Here is a 25,421-nt window from a genome sequence, read left to right as displayed (position 1 = left end):
TGAGCACAATTCATTTTTTTTAAAGTGTGTATTTATTATCAAAATATACTACCTTGCGTTTTTATTTACGAAAATTTCGCGACTCTGTGTGGATGACCACCCCCCCCCCCGTATGACTGCTGGCTCCGCAGGATCTCATGGTGCCATTCCACAGAGGATTCCATGGCACAGACTGAAGGGAATTCGATCCCATTTCAGTCCGTGGCAGAATTCTCTGACATCCCTTACCTGAGACCCGGCTTCCGCTGGGATCAAACTCAGGTCAGGAACATATTACACCACTTCTGAAGGAGTTGCACTGGCTGCCAATAAGCTACCAAGCCAAGTTCAAGGTACTTGAAACACCTTATGACTTGAATACCTGATGGAGCAACTTCTCCCTTATGTACCTGCCTGGGTATTAAGATTGAGTAGGGATGTAAGAACTCTCCCTAGCTTGGTTTCTCCAGGCGCTCGCCGGAGCGGTGCCCCCACTCGCAACCCCTCCGGGCCCGCGCTTGGGCAGCCCACGAGCTTGGTGAGTTCCCCGGGCTCACCGCGATCCCGTTCGGTGAGCGCCCGCCATTTTCACGCCTTTGATTGCTACGTAAAACAAGAAGTTAAAAAAATGTGCATTTTTAAATATGCGCAGTTTGGAACTGGGAAAGCTAAATAAGTGCAATATTAAAGGTATAATCCCTCTAATGTTGAGCTTATTTAAATATGCACAGTTTGGAACTGGGAAAGCTAAATAAGTGCAATATTAGAGGTTCAATCCCTCTAATGTTGAGCTTATTTAGGTTTCCCAGCTCCAAACTGCGCATATTTAAATATGCACATTTTTTAAACTTCCTGTTTTATGTAGTAATCAAAGGTGCGAAAATGCAGGTGCTCACCGAATGGGATTGCGGTGAGTCCTGGAGAGCAGGGGTGAGCAGGGGGTGAGCAAGGACAGCATCTTGGCGGGCACAGTCCAGGGGGTGCAGGCGGGGGGAGCCTGACAAATTCCTGGACCCTGTCGGGCGCCCATGACATCCCTCAGACTTAGTGGATGCCCTCCTGGCATTGCCACATTTGCCTGGAATTCTATATACAGTAACCTGAGAGAGGCCATTCTCGATATAGGCACCCTGGCTGTGGAAATTTCCTCCTCCCTCTTATACAGTCATCACCAAAACCCTTTTCAGTTGTTCTTCCTCCTATGTTGAAAAATGCATGAGGAGAGGGTTCGTAATTGTGTGGAGAGTCTCTATGCATGCAGGAGGCTCTTCTGTTTAGAGTGCCGCCCTTCATGTGTACAGAGCAACAGATGCAATGATGAAGTGGCAGCACTCCACACACAGTCTTTCAAAATGGAAGAATGTCTGAAAAGGGCTTGAGTCTTATAAGCTTTCAGCACCATCTAAGGACCTACTGTGTATGTGTGTGTGTGTGTGTTGTTCTCATTTTTTGCCTCATTGTGTAAACTTTTCTTTATTTGTGTTACTGCCTATTTTGGGGGTTGATGTTGTATGATTTTTTTGTGTTTATTGGTTGTACCCTGCTTTGGGATTATTTTATAATCAAAAGCAGGTAATAACGTTTATAAATAAAAATAAATACATAGCTATTTTAGGCAAGAGGGAAAGTAAGCAATGATTTTAGATTTATAAAGCAGTTTTACACTATTTCTAGATCTCTTATTGAATGTTATACTGATCAATGTGTGTTATTCATCCAGTACTTCCACCCACAGGTTCCTGATCTAAAAGACAGAAATGAGGGAAGGCTGTTCATACATTGCCTCAACTGCATGGGAGCTGTTGTAGTGTGGCTCACCCTCACACCACACTTGCAGGGGTGCTGCAGAAATCCAAGATGGACTAAAATGAGCTCAGATTTCTAAGAATCCGACCTGCAGAATCTACTGTGGAACAACCCATCAGGCTGCACAGAGTCCATGGACTTTTGGATGATTGTTTTTTTTTACTTTCCTGAAATTTGCACATATAAACTTGTAGGAAAATACGTTTCTACTAGGGATGGCGGAAAAATCCACCACGGACTCCAGTGAGGCTGGATTCTTTAGAATCTGCCCCCCTGGAGTCTGTGGCAGAACGGACTACCCCCCCGCCACCCCCTGGAATCCCCCCGGGATGGACCCTACTCCGCCGTCTGCCACTGCTTCTCTTTGGACTCAAATGGCGTCCGGCTTAGTGGACGCCATTTGTGTCCCTGCCTTTTGCCATGATAGGCTATGTAAATCTTTACGTAGCCTATCATGGCAAAAGACAGGGGACGCAAATGGCGTCCACTACGCCGGACGCCATTTGCGTCCAAAGACTGGCCGCAGACACAAGTCAGGCAGTGGCTGGTGGACTCACTGTGGAGCAGAGCCGGCTGGGGAGGATTCCAGGGGGTGGGAGGGATCGCCTCCCCACCACCGTGGATGCCCCCACCCGGAACAAGGTAAGGGATTCGTACATCCCTAGTTTCTACTGAGGAAATGAATGGAATGGGGGACAGTATGCTAAATGTTATGTACTAAGGGAAATTATGTAAAAAGGTACATAAATACTTATGTAATTATTTGGTAATTTTTACACACGACAAAAAAAAATTCGCATCCATCTGTGGGTGGATGATGGAAAAAGGCACCTGACAACCCGTGAAACACAGACAGAGTGGATTTTACACAGCCCGTACATCCCTATGCACTTGTAATTTTGGTACCTGCAGTCATGTGGGAAAGCTACACCAGTGTCAACTATTTCCTATACCAGAGCTAAACCTTCTGGGAATTGCGTCAATGCTGGTACTGAAAATAGTTGTGTTGGTAATGCCAGGGGGGCTGCCGCTGCCACTGCTGCTGGTGCCACCGGGGAGGCCGCTGCCGGTGCTGCCAGGGAAGGTGCTGCCAGGGAAAGTGCTGCCCGTCCCAGCCCACCAACCACCGGCAGGCCCAAGGGCCGGAGTCACTCTCCAACTGCGCTCTCTCCCTTCCTTGGAAGGAGGGGAGGGCACTGGTTGGAGGACCACTCCTGCCAGTGAGGGCGGGCTGCTGCCGCTGCCATCTCCTAAGCTCTCTGGATGCATGCCAGCGGCTGTCTTGTTTGGGGGAATGGGGGGGGGGAGCCATTTTCCCCTGTTTTTGCAGCGTGGCTGCACCCATGAGTGGCGGAGCCATGATTTTTCTGGTTCAGTCTATGGAGGCAGATGTGCTCTGTGACTGGATGGTGGTTTTGTAGGTCTCCCCTTCAAAAATCATATGAAATCAGGAGGATCCCTGTTTGATTTTATGGATCCTCATTTTACCCAGTTCCCCAGAGTGCACACTTTCTTCTAGGCTTCGTTCTGCCAAAGGAGCATGGGAAAGGGTAAGGCGTCCTCTGCCATGCCTGGCAGAGACTGGGGCAGTTGCTCCCAGTGGCTAGGCCTGGAGCGGAGAGAGAAATGCAATGGAGCTTCCCGCCCAGTTCCCTTCCCATCCTGCTTCTTCTGCCACTGCCAATAGCACCATCATTGCACACAATGGCAGCTCGTCAGGGGAGTGGGAGGCTGTTCAATTATCAGGCAGCTCACACACCCCAATGGATTATCTTGCCTCCCCCAGGGGGGCAAGATAATCCATTGCGTGCACCCCACTTGCATGCACCCCACTTTGGAGACCACTGCTCTAGCCAAATATCATTCAGACAGCCCTCTCCTCTCTCGTAACACAACCTCTCTCACAATGAGCAAATGGAGGCCGACTCACAGCAAAGTTCCCTCCCTCCTCTCCCTCCTCCTCCCTCTCCTCTCCCCTTCCTTCGCTGCTTCTGGTGGCCAGATCTCTCTCATATCGATACATTTGGTGGCTCTGCGTCTTCTCGCCTTCCCCACTACCTCTTCCTCCTCCTCCCTCTCCTCTCCCCTTCCCCTGCCTCTCTGGGTCTTTGTATTCAGAAGAGCGGCCTGGGGCTGGAAACAAAACCACAATGCCTTGCCCACCAGGGCATATTATTTTAATGCTTTGGTGACTCTAGAATGAGTACACTTTAAATCCTTTAATGAGAATCTATTCGAGGGTGAGTCTGGTGCCAGCAGCCATGGTAATGCCAGATCCAATAGCTTATATTGAAGTTGCTTCAGTTAAAAAGCTCCTAGTTGGCTCTTGGGAATACTTAGGTTTATATTTCTTTTCTAAATAAAGGATCTAGAAAGAAAGAAAGAAAGAAAGAAAGAAAGAAAGAAAGAAAGAAAGAAAGAAAGAGAGGAAGGGAGGGAGGGAGGAGAGGAAAGGAAAGGAAAGGAAAACTAATATCAAAACAACAATGCCTTGCCCACCAGGACATATATAGAAGAACAGCCTGGGGGCAGAAAGGCAGAAACAAACCAAAAGCCAAGCCCACCAAGAGCGCATATTCTGTAATAGGGGAAGACCGTTAGGGGGTGACTGGGGCTTGACCACCCTAGGGCAAACAGCAAGAGCAAATGAAAAGCAGATGCAGAAAGAAAACTCCCTACCTGCAAAAGGGTAGAGGAAAGGAATAACACTATGTTATTCCCTCCTTACTCATCGGTAAGGATGTACGAAACTGACTCAACATTTTATCCCGGGTCATTTGCGGTGGGGGGGAGGAGCTCCGTTCCTCCCCCCGAAATTCTCCCCAGCTGGCTCTGCTCCATGGCAACTCCGCGGAACTGCTGGCTGGGGCTGCCCGCAGCCAGACATCCAGCCACTGGGCTGCGCAGGGACACAAATGGCGGCCGCTGTAGCGGCCGCCATTTGCGTCCCTGTCTTTTGCTGTGATAGGCTATGTAAATATATACGTAGCCTATCATGGCAATAGGCAGGAATGCAAATGGCGGCCTCCGTAGCTGCTGCCATTTGCGCCCCTGTCTTTTGTCATGATAGGCTACGTAAATGTATACGTAGCCTATCATGGCAAAAGTCAGGGACGCAAATGGTGGTGGCTATAGCAGCTGCTATTTGCGTTCCTGCCTATTGCTGTGATAGGCTACGTAAATACTTATGTAGCCTATCATGGCCATCCGAAAGGAGGCAAATGGCGGCCGCAGACGTGGCTGCCATTCGAGGAGCACTGGAACAGCCAACAAAGGTAGGCTCCGTTCCGGGCCCATTTTGCGAGGTGGTGGGGCAGGTGGCTTTGTTCCGCCATGGATTCCGGGGGGCCGAATGCGCTGGCATTCGGCCTCCCTGGAATCCATGGCGAAATTCTCCAACATCCCTACTCATCAGGACTTGAAACTGGAGAATGTGCACCATTGTCATGCTGAGGACATCAGACACTTCTGACATGAGGTCCATCTTCCTGGAAACAGAAATCCACCCATGCCAGGAAGGCACATTGATTGGAATAGAACAACGACAGCTGTCTTGACAGACCAAGGCAAGGGTGCTGGCACATGGTTGGCGGGGAGAGAGAGACACCCGTGAGTGCAGCAGGGTGCAAATACACAATAGGCCTGTGATGTCAAAGCGGACACCATTTGTGTCCCTGCCTTTTGCCGTGATAGGCTACGTAAATCTTTACGCAGCCTATCATGGCAAAAGACAGGGGATGCAAATGGCGTCCACTACGCCGAATGCCATTTGCGTCCAAAGACTGGCCGCAGACACAAGTCAGGCAGTGGCTGGTGGACTCACTGTGGAGCGGAGCCGGCTGGGGAGGATTCCAGGGGGTGGGAGGGATCGCCTCCCCACCACCGTGGATGCCCCCACCCGGAACAAGGTAAGGGATTCGTACATCCCTAGTTTCTACTGAGGAAATGAATGGAATGGGGGACAATATGCTAAATGTTATGTACTAAGGGAAATTATGTAAAAAGTTACATAAATACTTATGTAATTATTTGGTGATGTTTACACACGACAAAAAAAAATTCGCATCCATCTGTGGGTGGATGATGGAAAAAGGCAACTGACAACCCGTGAAACACAGACAGAGTGGATTTTACACAGCCCGTACATCCCTATGCACTTGTAATTTTGGTACCTGCAGTCATGTGGGAAGGCTACACCAGTGTCAACTATTTCCTATACCAGAGCTAAACCTTCTGGGAATTGCGTCAATGCTGGTACTGAAAATAGTTGTGTTGGTAATGCCAGGGGGGCTGCCGCTGCCACTGCTGCTGGTGCCACCGGGGAGGCCGCTGCCGGTGCTGCCAGGGAAGGTGCTGCCAGGGAAAGTGCTGCCCGTCCCAGCCCACCAACCACCGGCAGGCCCAAGGGCCGGAGTCACTCTCCAACTGCGCTCTCTCCCTTCCTTGGAAGGAGGGGAGGGCACTGGTTGGAGGACCACTCCTGCCAGTGAGGGCGGGCTGCTGCCGCTGCCAGCTCCTAAGCTCTCTGGATGCATGCCAGCGGCTGTCTTGTTTGGGGGAATGGGGGGGGGAGCCATTTTCCCCTGTTTTTGCAGCGTGGCTGCACCCATGAGTGGCGGAGCCATGATTTTTCTGGTTCAGTCTATGGAGGCAGATGTGCTCTGTGACTGGATGGTGGTTTTGTAGGTCTCCCCTTCAAAAATCATATGAAATCAGGAGGATCCCTGTTTGATTTTATGGATCCTCATTTTACCCAGTTCCCCAGAGTGCACACTTTCTTCTAGGCTTCGTTCTGCCAAAGGAGCATGCGAAAGGGTAAGGCGTCCTCTGCCATGCCTGGCAGAGACTGGGGCAGTTGCTCCCAGTGGCTAGGCCTGGAGCGGAGAGAGAAATGCAGTGGAGCTTCCTGCCCAGTTCCCTTCCCATCCTGCTTCTTCTGCCACTTCCACCAGCACCATCATTGCACACAATGGCAGCTCGTCAGGGCAGTGGAAGGCTGTTCAATTATCAGGCAGCTCACACACCCCAAATGGATTATCTTGCCCCCCCCCCCCGAGCATATTATATTAATGCTTTGGTGACTCTAGAATGAGTACACTTTAAATCCTTTAGCGAGAATCTATTGGAGGGTGAGTCTGGTGCCAGCAGCCACGGTAATGCCAGATCCAATAGCTTATATTGAAGTTGCTTCAGTTAAAAAGCTCCTAGTTGGATCTTGGGAATACTTAGGTTTATATTTCTTTTCTTAATAAAGGATCTAGAAAGAATGAAAGAAAGAAAGAAAGAAAGGAAGGAAGGAAGGAAGGAAGGAAGGGAAGGGAAGGGAAGGGAAGGGAAGGGAAGGGAAGGGAAGGGAAGGGAAGATCAAAACAACAATGCCTTGCCCTGCCCACCAGGACATATATAGAAGAACAGCCTGGGGGCAGAAAGGCAGAAACAAACCAAAGTCAAGCCCACCAAGAGGGCATATTCTGTAATAGGGGAAGACGGTTAGGGGTGACTGGGGCTTGACCACCCTAGGGCAAACAGCAAGAGCAAATGAAAAGCAGATGCAGAAAGAAAACTCCCTACCTGCAAAAGGGTAGGGGAAAGGAATAATACTATGTTATTCCCTCCTTACTCATCAGTAAGGATGTACCAAACTGACTCACTGTTTTGTCCGGGGTCATTTGCGGTGGGGGGGAGGCGCTCCGTTCCTCCCCCCCAAATTCTCCCCGACTGGCTCTGCTCCGTGGCGACTCCACGGAACTGCTGGCTGGGGCTGCCCGGACATCCAGCCACTGGGCTGCGCAGGGACGCAAATGGCGGCCACCGTAGCTGCTGCCATTTGCGTCCCTATCTTTTGTCATGATAGGCTACATAAATATATACGTAGCCTATCATGGCAAAAGTCAGGGACGCAAATGGTGGTGGCTATGGCAGCTGCTATTTGCGTTCCTGCCTATTGCTGTGATAGGCTATGTAAATACTTATGTAGCCTATCACGGCCATCCGAAAGGAGGCAAATGGCGGACGCAGATGTGGCTGCCATTTGAGGAGCACCGGAACAGCCAACAAAGGTAGGCTCTGTTCCGGGCCCATTTCGCTGGGTGGTGGGGCAGGTGGCTTCGTTCCGCCATGGATTCCGGGGGGCCAAATGCGCTGGCATTCGGCTTCCCTGGAATCCGTGGTGAAATTCTCCAACATCCCTACTCATCGGGACTTGAAACTGGAGAATGTGCACCACTTTCATGCTGAGGACATCAGACACTTCTGACATGAGGTCCTTCTTCCTGGAAACAGAAATCCACCCATGCCAGGAAGGCACATTGATTGGAATAGAACAACGACAGCTGTCTTGACAGACCGAGGCAAGGGCGCTGGCACATGGTTGGTGGGGAGAGAGAGACACCCATGAGTGCAGCAGGGTGGAAATACACAATAGGCCTGTGATGTCAAAGTCACCAAGCCCAGCTATTCCATAAGGCATGGAGCATGGGGCAGGCAGGTAACCTGGTTGATCCTGCAAGGCTTGTCTGAAAGACAAGCCCTGTGTACACATGGGCATTACTGTGAAACCACAAATGGCTCATTAAATCAGTTTTGGTTCCTTTGGTGGGGCAGGCTGGTGGAAGCAGGCAGAGGCTGGAGGAGAGACACCCATGGGTGCAAATACACAATATGCTGACTCCGCCAGCTCTCATGGGGAAGCTGCACCATCTAATTCTGTCAGTGTCAGAAGCGGGGCTCAGGTGGAAGATCCCAGCTCCAAAGAACCAAAGAGGCCTAAGCAAATAAGCATCCAAGAGATGGACCTTGAGTCATGCAAGGAAAAATATGTCAATGCTGAAGCCATAAGATACACAGGACCCTGAGTTCAGACTTGAACTGGACCTGGAGGAGACAAACAAACAAAACTAGCCCATTGAAGGCATATTTTGATGGAAGGCCCTGAGTTCAGACTTGAACTGGGCCTGAGACAAACAAAACAAGCCCAATAAGAGACTTAAATAAAGTAATAATAATATAATAGTTATAGCAATTCTAATGAATTCCAGCACTTTCTCCCGTCATGCCTGGAACAGGGTGGGCACCACCCACCTGCTAAGGGTGGTGCGACATGGCAGCTTGTAGTAGGGCACCACAAGGGCCATCAACCTCTTGTACCCTGCATTTTCGATGAGGCTGAATGGCTGGTCGTCCAATGCCACCATCTCACCGATGCAGTTGATGATCTGGTCAGGAGCTGGCAACCAACAGCTGATGGACCCATACTTCCCCCACCCCATCTCCGCCATGGTGGCCTGCCTCAGCCTCTTGGGCATGAGAGACAGAGAGCTTGCAGGAGTTCTGGAGTCACTACCAGCCTTCTGCTTGCCCCTGCTGCCTGCTTGCTGGGACGTGGGGGCCTCTTCCCCAAGGAATAAAGATTGGCGCTGCCTCCTTAAGTGCAGGAGCAGGCTGCTGGGGCTGTAGTGCCCTGGCTGTTTCCCCCTGCTCAGAGACGCCTCACAGTGGCGGCACACGGCAGTGCTGGGATCCGCTCCCACCTCAAAGTGGCCCCACACAATGCTGCCCTGGTGTTTCGGTGGAGGAGACACAGACTGCCTGCCTTGAGTCTCGGGGGTCACCACATGAGTAGGGAGAACAGCGGAAGAGGGTTTGGGTGCTGGAGCCTCTGTCTGCTCCTCATTCTCCCCCACACCCTGGAGGATCTCCTTCTCTTGACCCTCCACCACACTGAGGCCATCAGAGACCTCTGACATAATGTCCATCAGCAGGCTCCCCTCTTCCACTGCAGAAGGAGATGGCGCTTCTTTGGTAACAGTGCTCCTGCTGCTGCCTGCACCAGCCTCCTCGAACAGGGACCTCCAGGCACTGCGGCTTGCCTCTGCACTCTGCTGCCCTGCTACACCTGCTATGGACTGGGGGAGACCCAGCTTGCCTACCAGTGCTGCTAGTCCCAGCAGCACCTCACCTCCCTCTGCCCCTGCCAACAACACCCCGAAGATGCCTCATATTGGGCTTGCTTGCTTTGCCACACAGTGTAGCATTATATTATTTAAATAATAGACGTTAATGTGTGCGTAGTGGTTTGCCCGCTGTTTTTTGAAATGGGGACTGTGTAGTGCTTTGCCACACACCGTTCACTTGTCCACAACACAAGCGCGTGTACACACACACAAGAGCAAAAGCAAAGCAAACACTGAACTACCTACAAGCAAAGGTGAGTGGGGGAGGACTATCCATAATCCTAACAGAAGAAAAAAGGGATTTCATTTTTTTGTATTTTGTTTAGGGTAAAGAGATCAAAAATGGGAAGGGAAGGAATACAGGAATTGAGAAGGGTGGTGGTGGTGGAGGGGAGCCAAGAACAAGGACAGGAATGTGTGTGTGTGTGTGTGTGTGTGTGTGTGTATGTATGTGGAGAGAGAGAGAGAGGGGGCAAACTAATGGTTGAGAGAGAATTGAGAAGGGGGGAAGCTAAAGAATGAGGCAAGGCAACAAATAAAGAGTTTTTAAAGTGAACAATCAAGAAAAGAATGAAAGGTAAAACATATTAGAGAAGGGTGGGGGGGAGCAAAGAACCAGGGAGGAAACTCAAACTAAGTACTAATGGTTTGGTTTTTCAATAAAGAATCTACAAAAGAAAAAGAAAATAGTTGAATTGGGAAAGTAGAAGAAAGACAAAGTTGCAGCAGTACACTACAAATGTGCCTGCATGTGTGCACGCACGCACGCACGCATACACACACACACCACAGACCTAGTAGCCAACTCTTGTAAACCACCACCTCTAACCAGCATGCTCTCTCTCACAATGAAACAAATGCAGGTTGATCTCCAATATCCAGTATCCCCCCGCCCTCCACCAACGTCACTGATTGGAGATTGCTGGGTTACATTCAGCCCTCATTTGGCAACTAGAATTGCCATTTGCCAAAGCTCCCTCCCTCCTTCTCCTCTTCTCCTCCCCGATCTTTCTCAAGTTGATACTTTTGGAGCCAGGCTGTCTGGGCTGCTCAGAAGGCATCAGAACAGCTCCAAAGCTCTGAGATGTACCGAGGCTCCTTGACGATGAGTCGCTCCACTTTGGGGTGTCTTGGTGCTGTTCTGATCTGCTTCAGAGCATGCCGAGGCACCTCCAAAGTAACCCGCTTTGCTTTGGTATTCAGTATTCAGACCGAAGCGGTGCACAGCCCTACTAAATAGAGTGGTTTGGATACACCATATGGTCTAGAGAAAAAATCTCTCATCTTCCAACTTAGTCCACCACCCTGCCTCCCAAATTTGGCAACCCTATTTCAATGTCCTTTCCTCATTACGTACATGCATTAGAAGAAGCCAGGGAGAACAGCATTTACTACTAGCTTTAATAAATGCTATTCACTGTCTGTGTTTTATAATTAAAGTGTTCATATACTATTGCTAGTAATAATGGCTAGGGGTGTCAGAGAATTTCTCGCCGAAACTTCAGGGGGCCGAGTGCCAACGTATTCGGCCCCCCGAAGTAGTTTCGGGGAGAAATTCTCCGCCCCCCCTGCCCCCCCGGGATGGGACTTACCTTTCCCGAATGTCGCTCCCGGTGGCGGGTCGCAGCGGCGGTTTGGCAGGACTTCGACAGGGGCGGGGGCGGCAGCCGGTCTTTTGACCAGCTGCCGCCGCCGCCATTCCAAGAAAAGTTAAAAAAAAAAATGCCCCTTTGATAGGCTACGTGATGATTAACCTAGCCTATCACAGCTAGATTTGCAAAGTCAGCCGTGACAGGCTACGTAAATCGACACGTAGCCTATCACGGGTGACTAAAAAAAAAAAAAAGCGCGTACGCAAATGGCGGCCCCCATAGGGAGCCGCCATTCACGTTCCTAATTTGGTCGCTGTAGTCTACATAAAGATTTACATAGACTACGGCGAAAATAAGGGCAATGCTATTTGCGTTGCCCTTATTTTCGCCGTAGTCTACGTAAATCTTTATGTAGACTACAGCGACCAAAGAAGGAACGCGAATGGCGGCTCCCTATGGGGGCCGCCATTTGCGTACGCGCTTTTTTTTTTTTAAGTCACCCGTGATAGGCTACGTGACGATTAACGTAGCCTATCACGGCTGACTTTGCAGATCTAGCCATGATAGGCTACGTAAATCATCACGTAGCCTATCACGGGGGCGTTTTTTTTTTACTTTTTATTTCGCGGCCGGGCGAGGCGAGGCGCCTCCCCCCCCGGCCTGAATTTCGGGGGGAGAAGCGAAGCGCCTCCCCCCCACCGCGAAGCAAGCTGCGAGACGAGGTAAGTGACTTCCGAGCACTCCTAATAATGGCTCAGATATTTGTTATTGAATACCTAAATATAACAGGAAGAGACAAATGTCTAGTTCAGTTGTTTCTGGAGTGCTTTTTCTCGAAGCTTGTTACTCAAGGTAAGACTTAATTAAAAAGAATGTATTTCTCACATGGGACAAATATTGGCCACATTAATTTCATTTAAAGTCTCTCAGAAAATCTGTTCTGAAGAAGGAAAGTTTTCCCCACTTCTTTTTCTTCATGGCCCTTCTCTGACTCCCACTCCCATTTCTGTTCACAAATCTCGTATTTAATATCATTTCACATACGAGTGTAGTTACTGTCCTCCTTCTGCTTCCCCATTCCTCTTTTTTGCATCTTACCCTCAAGCTCAGGTTTGTAATTTTCAGGGTGAATTGTTTGGGTTTATCTGCACCTTTAAAAAAAAAAATGATCTCAGACAGTTTTGTTTTATTCAAAATTGCATAGCAGAGTTTTTTGTTCCCCATACCATTTTATTATTAAATATTTTATTATTAAATTTATTAATCGCCCATCTGGCTGGTCACCCAGCCACTCTGGGCGATGTACAACATACAATAAAAACAGTTTAAAACAATAAAATTCTACAATAAAAACATTTTCTAAAATACCCTAACCCACCCCAAATGCCTGCCTGAACAACCACGTTTTTAATGCACGACGGAAGCTCATTAAAGAGGGGGCATGATGGAGTTCCCTAGGGAGGGAGTTCCACAGAGTGGGGGCCACCACAGAAAAGGCCCTCTCCCTCGTCCCCACCAGTCTAGCTGTCCTGGCTGATGGGACAGAGAGAAGGCCATCCGAGGCTGATCTTGTTAACCGGCCTGTCTGGTGCTGCTGGATTAATATTATTAATATATTAATCCATTAATATTAGCCGCAAAGGCTGTGCACTCCATTCACACTGAATGGAATGTATGCATGTGTATTTGTGTGAGGAGGCTCGGAGGATGGCAACAAAGGAGATGGCCTTCTCGGTGGTAGCCCCCTGACTGTGGAATGCTCTCCCCACTGAGGTCCATCTGATCTGATGTCAACATTGTTATCTTTTCGGCACCGGGTTAAGACTTTCCTCTGCTTCCACGTACTTGACGGCATATGATGGGGCTTTTAATGGTCAGTTGTTTTATCCAGTCCTGGTATTGTAGTGTAACTGTTTTTCGCTGTTTTACATTGTTATTCAGTTTTGTATGTTAAAGATTCTATATTATGTTTTTATTATGTTGTATTTTGGGGTTGTAATTTTTCTGAACTGTCCAGAGAGCTTTGGCTATTGTGGAGTGTCTGTGTGGAGGGTGGGAGAGTGATTTTTACATTACATGCTGTAGAGCCATAGCAGCACTCACGCCCAGTGCCAGCATGAAGCATTGTTGGGCAGCTGTCAAGGCTCAGGCACTTTGGCAGGGACCCACCAGTGATGCCTGTCTCTTTGAAATGGTGTCACTAGGGATGTACAGATTTGTCAAATCTGTTCTGTCTGTGTTTTGTGGATTGCGGAGAGCCAGTGTGGTGTAGTGGCTAGAGAGTTGGACTGGGAGTCGGGAGATCCAGGTTCTAGTCCTCACTCAGCCATGGAAGCTCACTGGGTGGCTTTGGGCCAGGCACAGACTCTCAGCCCAACCCACCTCACAGGGTTGTTGTTGTGAGGATAAAATGGAGGAGGAGGAGGAGGATTATGTATAGCGCCCTGGGTTCCTTAAAGAGGAAAAAAGGTGGGATATAAATGTAATAATAAATAGATAGTTGATAGATAGATAGATAGATAGATAGATAGATAGATGATAGATAGATAGATAGTCTGGTGACTTTTGTTCTCTTGTCTGCTCATTGATGGAATCAGTTTTTTCCCAATTCTCCAAATTTGCACAAATCCTCATTTGCACAAATTCACACTTGTGAAAATGCAGAAATCCCCCCAAAATGCGCAAATCCCCCCACTGATATGCACATTGTCATGCTTTAGCCTATGGGATAAATGTGTTTTTTGGGCTGGTGTTTTTTAATTTTATGTATTTTTCTAAGACTAAATTTGCATCTGGAAAATTCTGGAAAGTAGAAATAAACAGTCTGGAAGTCCACAGAATCTGTGCAACTTGGGAAAAGCTGGTCCACTGTAGAACCTGTGAGTTGCATTCATAGAAATCTAAAGTCATTTGATTCCGGTGTGGATTTCTCCGACATCCCTATGACTCAGCCAGTGCTTAGCATTGATTGGAGCAATGGCTCCTGGGAAAATATTAATTTCCCCACAATGGCCACGAGTGATGCTCTATCAGACGCATTTGTGGGAAATGTAAATGTTCAGAGTGCTGATTCAGTACACAAAGCTGATTCAAAATGCTGTGCCTGCTGTTGCCACCACTCTGTGCAGTGAAGTAGAGTGGGGTCCATCAGAGTGTAACACACAGTGTAACATAGGGAGCCCAGGACCATACCAGAGACGCCCACCCTGCAGTTTCTTCCCATGCTAGCTTCTGAGGTTTTGCAATGGCGCTCACAGGGAGCAGGAGCAGTGTCAACTCCTCCTGCAGGGTCCAGTAGATCTCATGCTACCCCAGCTGCACAGAAAGGAGCAGCATTGCAGCAGCTCCGAAGCCCCTGTGCCCTGTGGTAATGCCAATACCAGGCCAAGGGACTGAGCTCTGGCTGAGCCACCAGTTTTGTGCGCCACCTGTCATCTCAGTCGTGACAGTGCACAGCACACAAGGGACTCATCCAGTGCTTGAGGGAGCCATTCTTCCAAGCACTGAGTCACATGCAGTATTTGTGGGAGCCATTCCTCCAGCACACAGCTGAGGCCTCTCACCTCCCCAAATGGGATGGTGAATGTTACATGAAGGGAGTTGAGCAGTGCTTAGAGGAGTGTCTCCTCCAAACACCAGCTGGTCCCTTTCTCCACACCCAGAGTTCTGGACCTCTCTCTACATGGAGAAAAGCAAAATGGTTGGGGAGGGGAGTTGGCAGATGACATTAAGGGTAGGGGTGGGGTCTGGGGGAGCGGGGGCTCTCCCAGCAAGTACCCAACCCCTTTGCTATAGGAACATAGGAAATCGCTGGCGCTGCCCTTAAACCAGGTTAGGATATTTGTCCATCGAGTTCCATATCGTTTACTCTGACTAGTGGTAGCATCTCTCTGGAGCCTCAGGCAGAGATTTCTCAAAATACCTGTACCTGATCCTTTAAGTGGAGTGGCCAGAGAATGAACCTAGGGGACTTCCTGTATGCAAAGCAGGTGCCCTGTCAGTTAGCTATAGTTCTGTCCCCTGATATCTAGAGTAAGGTTCATAGACTTTAAGAACATAAGAAGAGCCATGCTAGAGCAAGGGTCCATCTAGTCCAGAATTTTGTTCACACAGTAGCCAACCAGCTACCAATGGGAGACCACAAGTAGGACATGGGTGCATCAGCACCCACTTGCCCATGTTCCCCAGCAACTGGTGTACATAGGCATACTGCCTTTTATATTGGAGGTAGCATACAGCCTTCAGGACTAGTAGCCATTGATAGTCCTATCCTCCATGAATTTGTCCAATCCCCTTTAAAGCCATCTAAATTGGTGGCCATTTATAGCCTTCTCCTTCAAGAATTTGTCTAACCCCCTTTTAAGCCATCCAAATTGGTGGCCATCGCTTTCCTTTCAGTCAAGGGAAAGCCCAAGGACAGTTTTAGTACTTGGGCACATCTACTTAAATGAAAGCCAATGTGTGTCCCAAATGGAGGGTGTTCAGGGTTAAATTACATGTTACATTAATTGCATAACTTGCAACCATATGAAGGGATTTTGAAATTTAATCCCAGGCATGGAGTGAGGGAATTTTTTTATCGGGATTGCAACCCTTCCATCCCCAAATGCAATCCAGACAAAAAAATGCTCTCTTCCATGCTGCAGTTAGCCTTAGAAAAAAGTTCCCATTGACACAATGGAAGCTCCCCCCCGCCAAGGCTAATTACAGCATAGGGGGTAACTTTTCATTGGCATTGTGTCTGGGGCAGGAAGGGTTTAACCTCCCTTCCTTGTATGTTGCAGTCTCGATGAAAATAACTTCTGCCCCACCCCTCCCCATGCCTAGGGTTAAATTTAAAAAACTCATGATGTGGCTGCAAGCTGAGCAATTAACATGGCATGTATTTTGACCCACAGTGCAAATGAACTGTGGATCTTGTGGGTTGTGATTCTCTTTATCTCTATGAATAATAATTCATATCTGCATTATCTTTATGATAGGCAAATATTTTTGTAACAGGGCAATGTAATGAAGATAATGTACCTGAATATTGAACTGTTAAATACAGGTTTCATATTTTCTTGTTTAAATACACGATGGCAGGCTTTTTATTGGGGTCAGGTTTTAATTCGGATTCTTGTCATTGTCCTCCTGTCTGTGTGCATAATTCATATCTGCATTAACTATATCATAGACAAACATTTCCCAATCATTTTTAAACTGGACAATGTAATGAAGGTAATGTAACTAAATATTGAAATGTTAAATACCATTTTCATATTTTCGTTTATAAATATCTGATGGCAGGCTTTTTAAAGAGGTTGGTTCTTAATTCAGATTCTTGTCATTGTCCTCCCGCCCCAAAGTTGCAATTAATTTTTAACAGCTTTGTAATTTCTCAAATATGCTAATCCATTCCATTTCTCATTCTCAAAAGTCCTTTGAAAATAAATTCCCTCATCATTGCTTTTGTGAGAAGAGTCTAGTTTCACTGTGGTATTCATCTCCAGCATTGGATCCATGACTTATTAAGTTATTAATGATTATGCTTAAGACTGATCTTTCTATTTTATTCCAGATTCTCCATCTCATTAGAGCTGGATTTATTTATTTTTTGTCCTTCCTACAGTATCATTTCTGAGAAACCCAACACAATTCATTGCTCCCAAATGTACTAATGTAACTGTATACGGTGCAGTATTGGTTTTAGTCCTAAACCAGGGATTAGAAAATTCCAGCCTGGGGGGTCAAATCCAGCCCTCCTGGGTTCCCCAGATCCCAGAAGGCCATGCCCCCTTTATCTGTCCCCACCTCTTTCCCCCCGACCACTGATCAGTTGTTGGTTTTGTGCAATTTTCCCCTATTCTAAAAGACTGAAATGCACAGATATTACCACAGATTTCAGTTTCCATGTGAGTGTGGAGGGAAGGGGGTCCAGCCACTGAAGACACTGTCTGCACCTTCTGGGTTCCTGAAGGGCAGCCTCCTCCTGAACCGGCCTTTCCACTCATTAAGGTAACATGGAGAGGCCCTTCACTGCGACCCAGTTCTGGTGGAAGCAGTGTCAGTTGGGACAAGAGACAGGGCCATTCAGTGCCCACACCAATATACTGGAACACCTTGTCTCATAATTTTCAGGTGGCCCCATCTCTAGTTGTCTTCTGCCAGCTAAAGAAGCCTCCCTCACCCCCACGCAAGCAGTTGCTTTGCCAGGAAGATAACTGTTTTACCTGAAGACTGTGTTTTATCTGCCATGCCTGCCTCAGTTGTGTTTGGCTTGATATTGTTCAGTTCTGATATTGTGATTTCAACTATGATAAGCACCTTTGAGTCATGTGCCTGCATTAAAACAGGGGTGTCGAACCTCTTTCAGCCTGGGGGCCAAACACAATTTCAGAGAAGTTCCCAGGGGACCTCATTCCAGCAGTGGGCTGTGCTGAAGGCAAAAGAGGCTGGGGCAAATAAATTACCAAAAATAGGAGCATATTCTAGCGTAAAGCTCCAACTGCCAGTAACTACATCTTAGGTGAGGCATTTTGACCTTTTAGAATGGGAACAAAACCACACAAAACATGAGAAAACACCAGATGCTTGGGGGAAAAGGAATGGGGACTAGGAGAAGGGGGTGTGGCCCCTTGGGGAGCCCCAGAGGGCTCTATTTGGGCCACGGGCCTGACATTCAACACCCCTACATTAAAGGGTGGGCTAAACATTTTATATAAATAAAATAAATAAATACCCTCCTGCACTGCCACACTGATACAGTGCAGGCACACTATGCAGTGTCAGTCCAGAGAGCTGAGAGTTGGCAAACTCCAGCCATACCTGGATTCAGGATACCACTTTGCTTAGTGATGGCTTCAGGTTTTGCCGAGCCCTTGAGTAGGATGCCTTCAGTTGGACTCCTGCCTGAATGGGCCCACCTCCTCCTCCTTACCACTGCCACCACTTGCCCTCCTTCTGTCTTTGGAGTCTGGTCTGTGCAGAGCCACTCAGAGGGACAGACCAATGCGAATGGAGGCTTTCGCTGCTTCCCCCTCCCTCTGTCATTTCTCCCTTGCTTAGAAGACAGGTGAATGGGACAGCCAGGAGGAAGATTAGCAGGGCCTTGGCTGGCCCAAGATATTTTGCTGCCTGAGGCAAAGGATAAGATGTCTCTCCCCCGCCCCCCCAGTCTCATATAAAGAAGTTGACTGGACTGGCGGTTGAATTTTATTTCAGTGCTGGCAACGGGACACTAATAACCACCACACCCAAGGGCAGCAGGCACCTGTAGAGGGTGCAGCAGAGGCCGGACACACAGCTCTGTCCTCTGACAGAGGGGCATGACTGGAGAGGCCCAAGAGGAATGGCTCGGGAGCTGCCTCCCAGCATCTGCTGCCTGAGGCAGTTGCCTCACTCTGCCTATTGGTAGGGCCAGCCCTGGGGCCAGGGAGCTCCAGGATTAGCAGTGGGCTCCCTGCTGGTATGTGGGCTTCTCAGGTGCTCAACCTGGCTCAGACCACCGGTCATGCATCAGCTGCTGAGGCTTTTCTGGTTGGAGAAAGCGTGCCACTTACTCCTGTCAGCTGGAGCAATCCAGATCAGCAGGTCCTTGTCAAAACCCCTTGCAACCACTCTGACCAGCCTCTGCTGAGCCTCAACAGAGATTCTGTAATAGACACTGTGCCTGCCCCAATTCACAAATCAAAGCAGAAGTGCGGAAAGCAGGCAGCGAATCACTTGCATTCCTTTTCTTCAGCATAATGCGAAGAGTGGGACCGAGAACCTAAAATTGCAGCAGTTTGTGAGTCTATTTAGTGAAAGTGACAATCATGAGTCTTATTTCTTCTCTCCTCTCCCATCGTCAGAAGGTAATCAGGAACTGGTAATGCATTCACTATACCTCTGGAAAACCAGAGGCAGAAAAAATGACTGAATAATAATTTATATGAAATGACCAGTATGGTAATCTGAATTCCACATGGCATTATAGTACTGAAGAAGTTTCTACAGCCATATTGCAGTGTAGGGTGAAGGCCTCCATGCTTTAGAGTTGCGGGGGGGGGGGATATTCAAAAGGGGTGAACTCAAAATGTGATCTTCTCCCACTCAAACAAGGTGACCCTATTTTGAGTTTGGTCCACTTCCTTTTAGCTCGGTCTGACTCAAAATGGGGCTTGTGTCCCACCTTGTCTCTCTCCTGCTCTCTGCTGCCAGTCCCTTTCTCAAGAAAAAAGCTTTAGTAATGGAAGGGGGAGTGGAAGACAGGAGACAGGGCAAGAGAATGGGCTGGGAAGCCTCTTCTCAGGCACAAATGATGTCTGTCATTTCCGTGTGTCTTTTGCTGCCTAGGGTCATTGGGCTTGACTACAAGGCCCATGATAGCTGGCAGGAAGTGATGCATGGGGCCGGGCATGCTATTTCCAAGCAAGCAGAGGCCTTTGTGATGGGGCAGGGTGGCGGGGAGGCACTTCATGGTTGTAAATGATGCACTTTGTGCAACATTTCTTGTGGGGATCGTGGGACTTGCAGGAAATGACATTCAGAGCAAAAATTGGAGCTTAGGACAGGCCACACAGAACCTTCCCTGGTCTGCTCTTCTGCCACCCCCTGCGTGTTTCCCATGGCAAGTTTTTTTTACTTTGTGAAGGTTGTGGAACTGAGGGCAGAGGGTAGGGCAGCAGCTTGAAGATGTGGGTGGAGAACTGGGCTTTTCCAGTGTTCAAGTCAAATGCTTGCAAAAGCTTTCAGGTTTTCTTTCTTTCTTTCTTTCTTTCTTTCTTTCTTTCTTTGGATGAGTTGGAAATAGCTCACCTATCTCTAGCTGTATTAACTGAGGGCCGATCTACATTGCGCCTGCCATCGCAATGAATTCAGTGTCCCTTTGGGTTAAGCGCTCTCACATTAAAATGTGATTATTCATACTCACCCATTTTCCCCATTTCAGTGCTTCATCGAATGTGCAAGCTTAGTTCATACTCTAGCGCTGTGCTGTTTTCCTGCAGTTTTCCTGCGCACCCTTGTCTGATCTCGGATGCTAAGCGGGGTCGGCCCCAGTCAGTAGTTCGATGGGTGACTGCCTGGGAATTAGGCTTCCTGCATTGAGCAGGGGGTTGTTGTATCCCTTCAAATGAGACTAAGTTTTACCCCCTCCTATTCCCCGCTCCGGATGTTTTTTTAAAAATTCAGGTGTTATCCTTGCAGAATCGAGGCTTCTCTGGGATGTTTTTTTTTTCCTAATTGAGGCATGACCTTCGAAGCTTCGAAGTTGTGAAGCTTCCCAACTTTGAAGCTTCCAATATCATGCCTCAATTAGAAAAAAAACATTGTGGAGAAGCCCCGATCCTGCAAGGATAATGCCTGAATTAAAAAACACACACATCCAGAGCAGGGGATAGGAGGGGGTAAAACTCAATCTCATTTGAAGGGATACAACAACCCCCTGCTCAGTGCAGGAAGCCTGATTCCCAGGCGGACTCCCATGCAAGCACTGACCGGGACCGACCCTGCTTAGCTTCCAAGATCGGACAAGCACACTGACATCCACCCTTTGCTTGTTGCTGAGGAAATGGGGGTTGCTGAGGAAGCTATGCGATTGGTAGCTGGAAGAAGACATGGGGCCGTCGAGAGCTGTGATTGGACAGGAGGGAAATACAAACACCGCCGCATATTGACTGGCGGGGGAGGGGACTACGACCAGATATGGTAACGAAGGTGGAAAATCAGAGCACATTAAGGGGAAATACTGGGATATTAGGGTATTGAAAGTGGGAACACGGAAGTGGGAAATTCTCATTCCAATTCAAGGTGGCTACTGAGTAGTGTGAAAGGCGGGTGATGAAACCTAATTGGAAGAGAAAAAAGGCGGTAAGTGTAGATCCAGCCTGAGTAATCTCTGTAAAATGAAGATGGTTCTTGCCTCATAACCATGGAAACATGGAATAAGATTATCCAGGCTCAATTCCAATCAAATTATTGCCATTAACATTTTTATGGGAGGTAAATAGGAAAATAAATGCTTTACTTAAATGCTATTCAACCAGCTTCAAACTGTAAATGTGGTGACAAATTCATGAGTGTTCTTAGGGATAGAAACTGCTGATGCTTTTACCACCTCATATCACAAAACACAAAGTCTAGGCTAACATATTGGTGATTAAAGGCAGACCATCTGCTCAGAGTTATATTTTAAACCTCTTTGATGATTAATTTTCCCTTATGCTGACACTTCTCATAAAGTGTTTGGAAAAATGTTTTGCTACTGAATATTTAGTTTCATGTTGTAGTTTTCAGTGTGCTTAAAGATAATGAAATAGCAAGTTCAAATCTTTACAGTGCTAGACATGTCTCCTTAAAAGTAAGCTCCCATTGAGTTCAGTGTGATTTAGGATTGTAGCCTTAATATGCTTTTTAATCATGTATTGTCTGTGTTTTTCACAAATACAGTGAATACTTTACTATTTGAATTATTTGGTCAGTCTGGGTGGGAGAAGATGAGAAATAAGAGCACAGCTAGTCAAAAAGGAAAATAATTAGGGATGTCAGAGAATTCCGCGATGGATCTCGGTGAGGCCGAATGCCAGCGCATTCGGCCCCCCGAAATCTGTTGCGGAACAAAGCCCCCACCGCCCACCCCACGAAAAGCGTGCTGGACGAAGTCCCTGCCACCCCCACCCCACGAAAGGCGCGCAAAACGGGGCACTTACCTGTTCCCGTCCGCGCTGCTTTGCGAATGGCGGTCGCCCTGCAGCCGCCATTCGCTTCCTCCTCTTCAAGCAGTGATAGGCTACGTAAATACTTACGTAGCCTATCACGGCTAACGCAGGGATGTGTTAGCTGTGATAAGCTACGTAAGTATTTACATAGCCTATCACGGCGGGGAGGGGATATTTTTCCCCCCTGCCATGAGAGGCTACATAAATACTTACGTAGCCGATCACGGCAGGGGGAAAAAAACCCCAGCATACGCATATGGCGGTAGCTGCCGTCATTTGTGTACGCTGCGGTTTTCCCCCATGCCATGATAGGCTACATAAATATTTACATAGCCTGTATGGCTCAATACAGGGACGCAAATGGCGGTGGCTACAACAACCGCCATTTGCATTCCTGCAGGGCTGACCAGTGGCCGGATGTTCGGCTGCGGGCAGCTGGAGCCGGCCAGCGGCTCCGCAGCTTGGCCGCGGAGTGGAGCCGGCCAGGCAGGATTCTGAGGGGAAGGACGGAGCGCCTCCCCCCACGTCGAGGATTCCGGGGGGAGGGACAGAGTGCCTCCCCCCCACTGCAGATAGCCCTCAGCGGAGCAAGGTAAGGGATTCGTACATCCCTAAAATAAATAAATCACAATGAGGGATGATCCCATTATATCTGGCAATATTGGTCAGCTTAACAAAAAGAAATTGCAATAGGAAATTATCTTTTTTTCCTGTTCAGTTACTCATCAGTTACTCATTCAGTTTGGCCACAGTATGAAGAACTTCATCAGGAGGGCTTTAAACTGAATCCTACGGGGAAGGGAGATGTAATGTTGGGAGTAAGAATGGACGTAGGCGCATGCACTGCAACAGAGAGAACAGCTCTGATAGCGCCCAATAATAGTCTTCAGACACATGTAGGAAGAAAGCCAGACTATGAAGCACATGGTCTTCAGTGAATATACATTATATACTAATGCCCAGAGTATGGGAAAAAAACAGAATGAACTTGAACTCTTAATACAGGAGGGAAATTATGACTTGATAGGTATAACTGAGACTTGGTGGGATGACTCTCATGACTGGAATACAGCAATTGAAGGATATAACTTGTTCAAAAAGAACAGGAAGAACAGAAAGGGAGGTGGGGTTGCACTGTATGTGAAAAATACATATCTCTGCACAGAAATACAGGAGGATGAGCTTGGTAGCCCCATCAAGAGCATCTGGATCAAAATAAATGGAGCAAAGAATAAAAGGAACCTGGTGGTCGGAGTCTACTACCGGCCACCCAATCAAGGAGAAGACGAGGATGAAACTTTTGAAAAGCAAATAGCCAATGTTTTAAGGAAGCATGATGTAGTAGTAATGGGGGACTTCAATTTCCCTGATATTTGTTAGGAGACAAATTCTGCAAAACATGGCCCCTCCAGGAAATTCCTGACTTGTGTGGCGGATAACTTCCTCCTACAGAAAGTAGAGGAAGGAACTAGAGGATTGGCTATCCTTGACTTGATCCTAACCAACAGAGAAGACTTAGTGGATAAAGTAGCAGTTACAGGAACTCTGGGGGAAAGCGACCACGTTGCACTAGAGTTCTTGGTTCTAAGGGAAGCAAAAGCTGAGTGTAGTCAAACGCGTACCCTGGATTTTAGGAAAGCTGATTTTAATAAACTCAGAACAATGATCAGTAAGGTCCCATGGCAAGTGACACTAACAAGAAAAGGAGTCCAAGATGGGTGGGAGCTTTTAAAAAAGGAAATTCTCAAGGCACATTCACAAACAATTCCAACAAGAAGACAAGGTGGAAGACAACAGAAGAAGCCAATGTGGCTTCACAAAAAGCATAGGGATGACCTGAAAACAAAAAAGGACACATATAGGAAGTGGAAGGAAGGCCAAGCAACAAAGGAAGAGTACAGGCAGGTAGCACAGAATTGCAGGGATGGCGTCAGGAAGGCTAAAGCTGAGAATGAGCTGAGGTTAGCAAGGGATGCTAAAAACAACAAAAAGGCTTTCTTCAGCTACGTGCATAGTAAAAGGTAGAGGAAATAAATGGTAGTTCAGCTATTAAATAAGGATGGCAAAATGATAACAGATGACAAAGAAAAGGCAGAGGTGCTCAATTCCTACTTTGGCTCAGTCTTCTCCCAAAAGAGGGTCTATGACCCCCCTGGCAAAGGCGAAGTGCAGGCTGAAGGGGCAGGATTGCAGCTTGAGATCGATAGGCATATGGTCAAGGAACACCTCATTACTTTGAATGAGTTCAAATCTCCAGGGCCAGATGAACGGCATCCTAGAGTAATAAAGGAACTGGCAGAAGAACCCTCAGAACCGCTGTCTATTCTCTTTGAGAAATCATGGAGGACGGGGGAAGTGCCAGAAGACTGGAGGAGGGCTAATGTTGTCCCTATCTTCAAAAAGGGTAAAAAGGAGGAACCTGGGAACTACAGACCAGTCAGTCTGACATCAATCCCTGGGAAAATTCTGGAGCAGATGATAAAGCAATCCATCTGGAAGCACCTTGAAAACAATGCAGTGATTACTCAAAGCCAACATGGTTTTGTCAAAATCAAGTCCTGCCAGACAAATCTGATCTCATTTTTTGATCAAGTAACCTCCCTTGTAGACTGTGGGAATGCTGTAGACATCATATACCTCGACTTCAGCAAAGCTTTCAACAAAGTGCCCCATTAGGGTTGGCGGAGAATTTCTCCCCGAAACTTCGGGGGGCCAAGCGCCAACGTGTTCGGCCCCCCGAACAAGTTTCAGGGAGAAATTCTCCGCCCCCCCGCCCCCCGCGCCCCCTCCGGGACGGGACTTACCTTTGGCGAATGTCCCTCCCGGCGGTGGGTCCAGCTGGCGGTTCGTCGGGTCTTCGTCCGGGGTGGGAGCGGCAGCCGGTCTTTTGACCAGCTGCCGCTGCCGCCATTCCAATAAAAGAAAAAAAAAACCCCGTGGTAGGCTACGTGACTATTAACGTAGCCTATCACGGCTAGATTTGCAAAGTCAGCCATGATAGGCTACATAAATCGTCACGTAGCCTTTCACAGGTGACTTAAAAAAAAAAAAAAAGCGTGTATGGATAATGGCAGCCCCCATAGCGTTGCCCTTATTTTCGCCGTAGTCTACGTAAAGATTTATGTAGACTACAGCGACCAAATAAGGAACAGGAATGGCGGCTCCCTATGGGGGCCGCCATTATCCATACGCGCTTTTTTTTTTTTTAAGTCACCCGTGATAGGCTACGTGACGATTTACGTAGCCTATCACAGCTGACTTTGCAAATCTAGCCGTGATAGGCTACGTTAATCGTCACGTAGCCTATCACGGGGGCGTTTTTTTTTTAACTGTTTAGTTCGCGGCCGGGCAAGGCGAGGCGCCTCCTCCCCGGCCTGAATTTCAGCCGGGCAAGGCGGGAAGTCTCCCCCCCG

Source organism: Heloderma suspectum, chromosome 4 (genome assembly GCF_057233095.1).
Source record: "Heloderma suspectum isolate Gila_16-S chromosome 4, 16-S_ref, whole genome shotgun sequence".
Lineage (NCBI taxonomy): Eukaryota > Metazoa > Chordata > Lepidosauria > Squamata > Helodermatidae > Heloderma > Heloderma suspectum.
Note: the sequence above shows the minus strand (reverse complement) of the source record.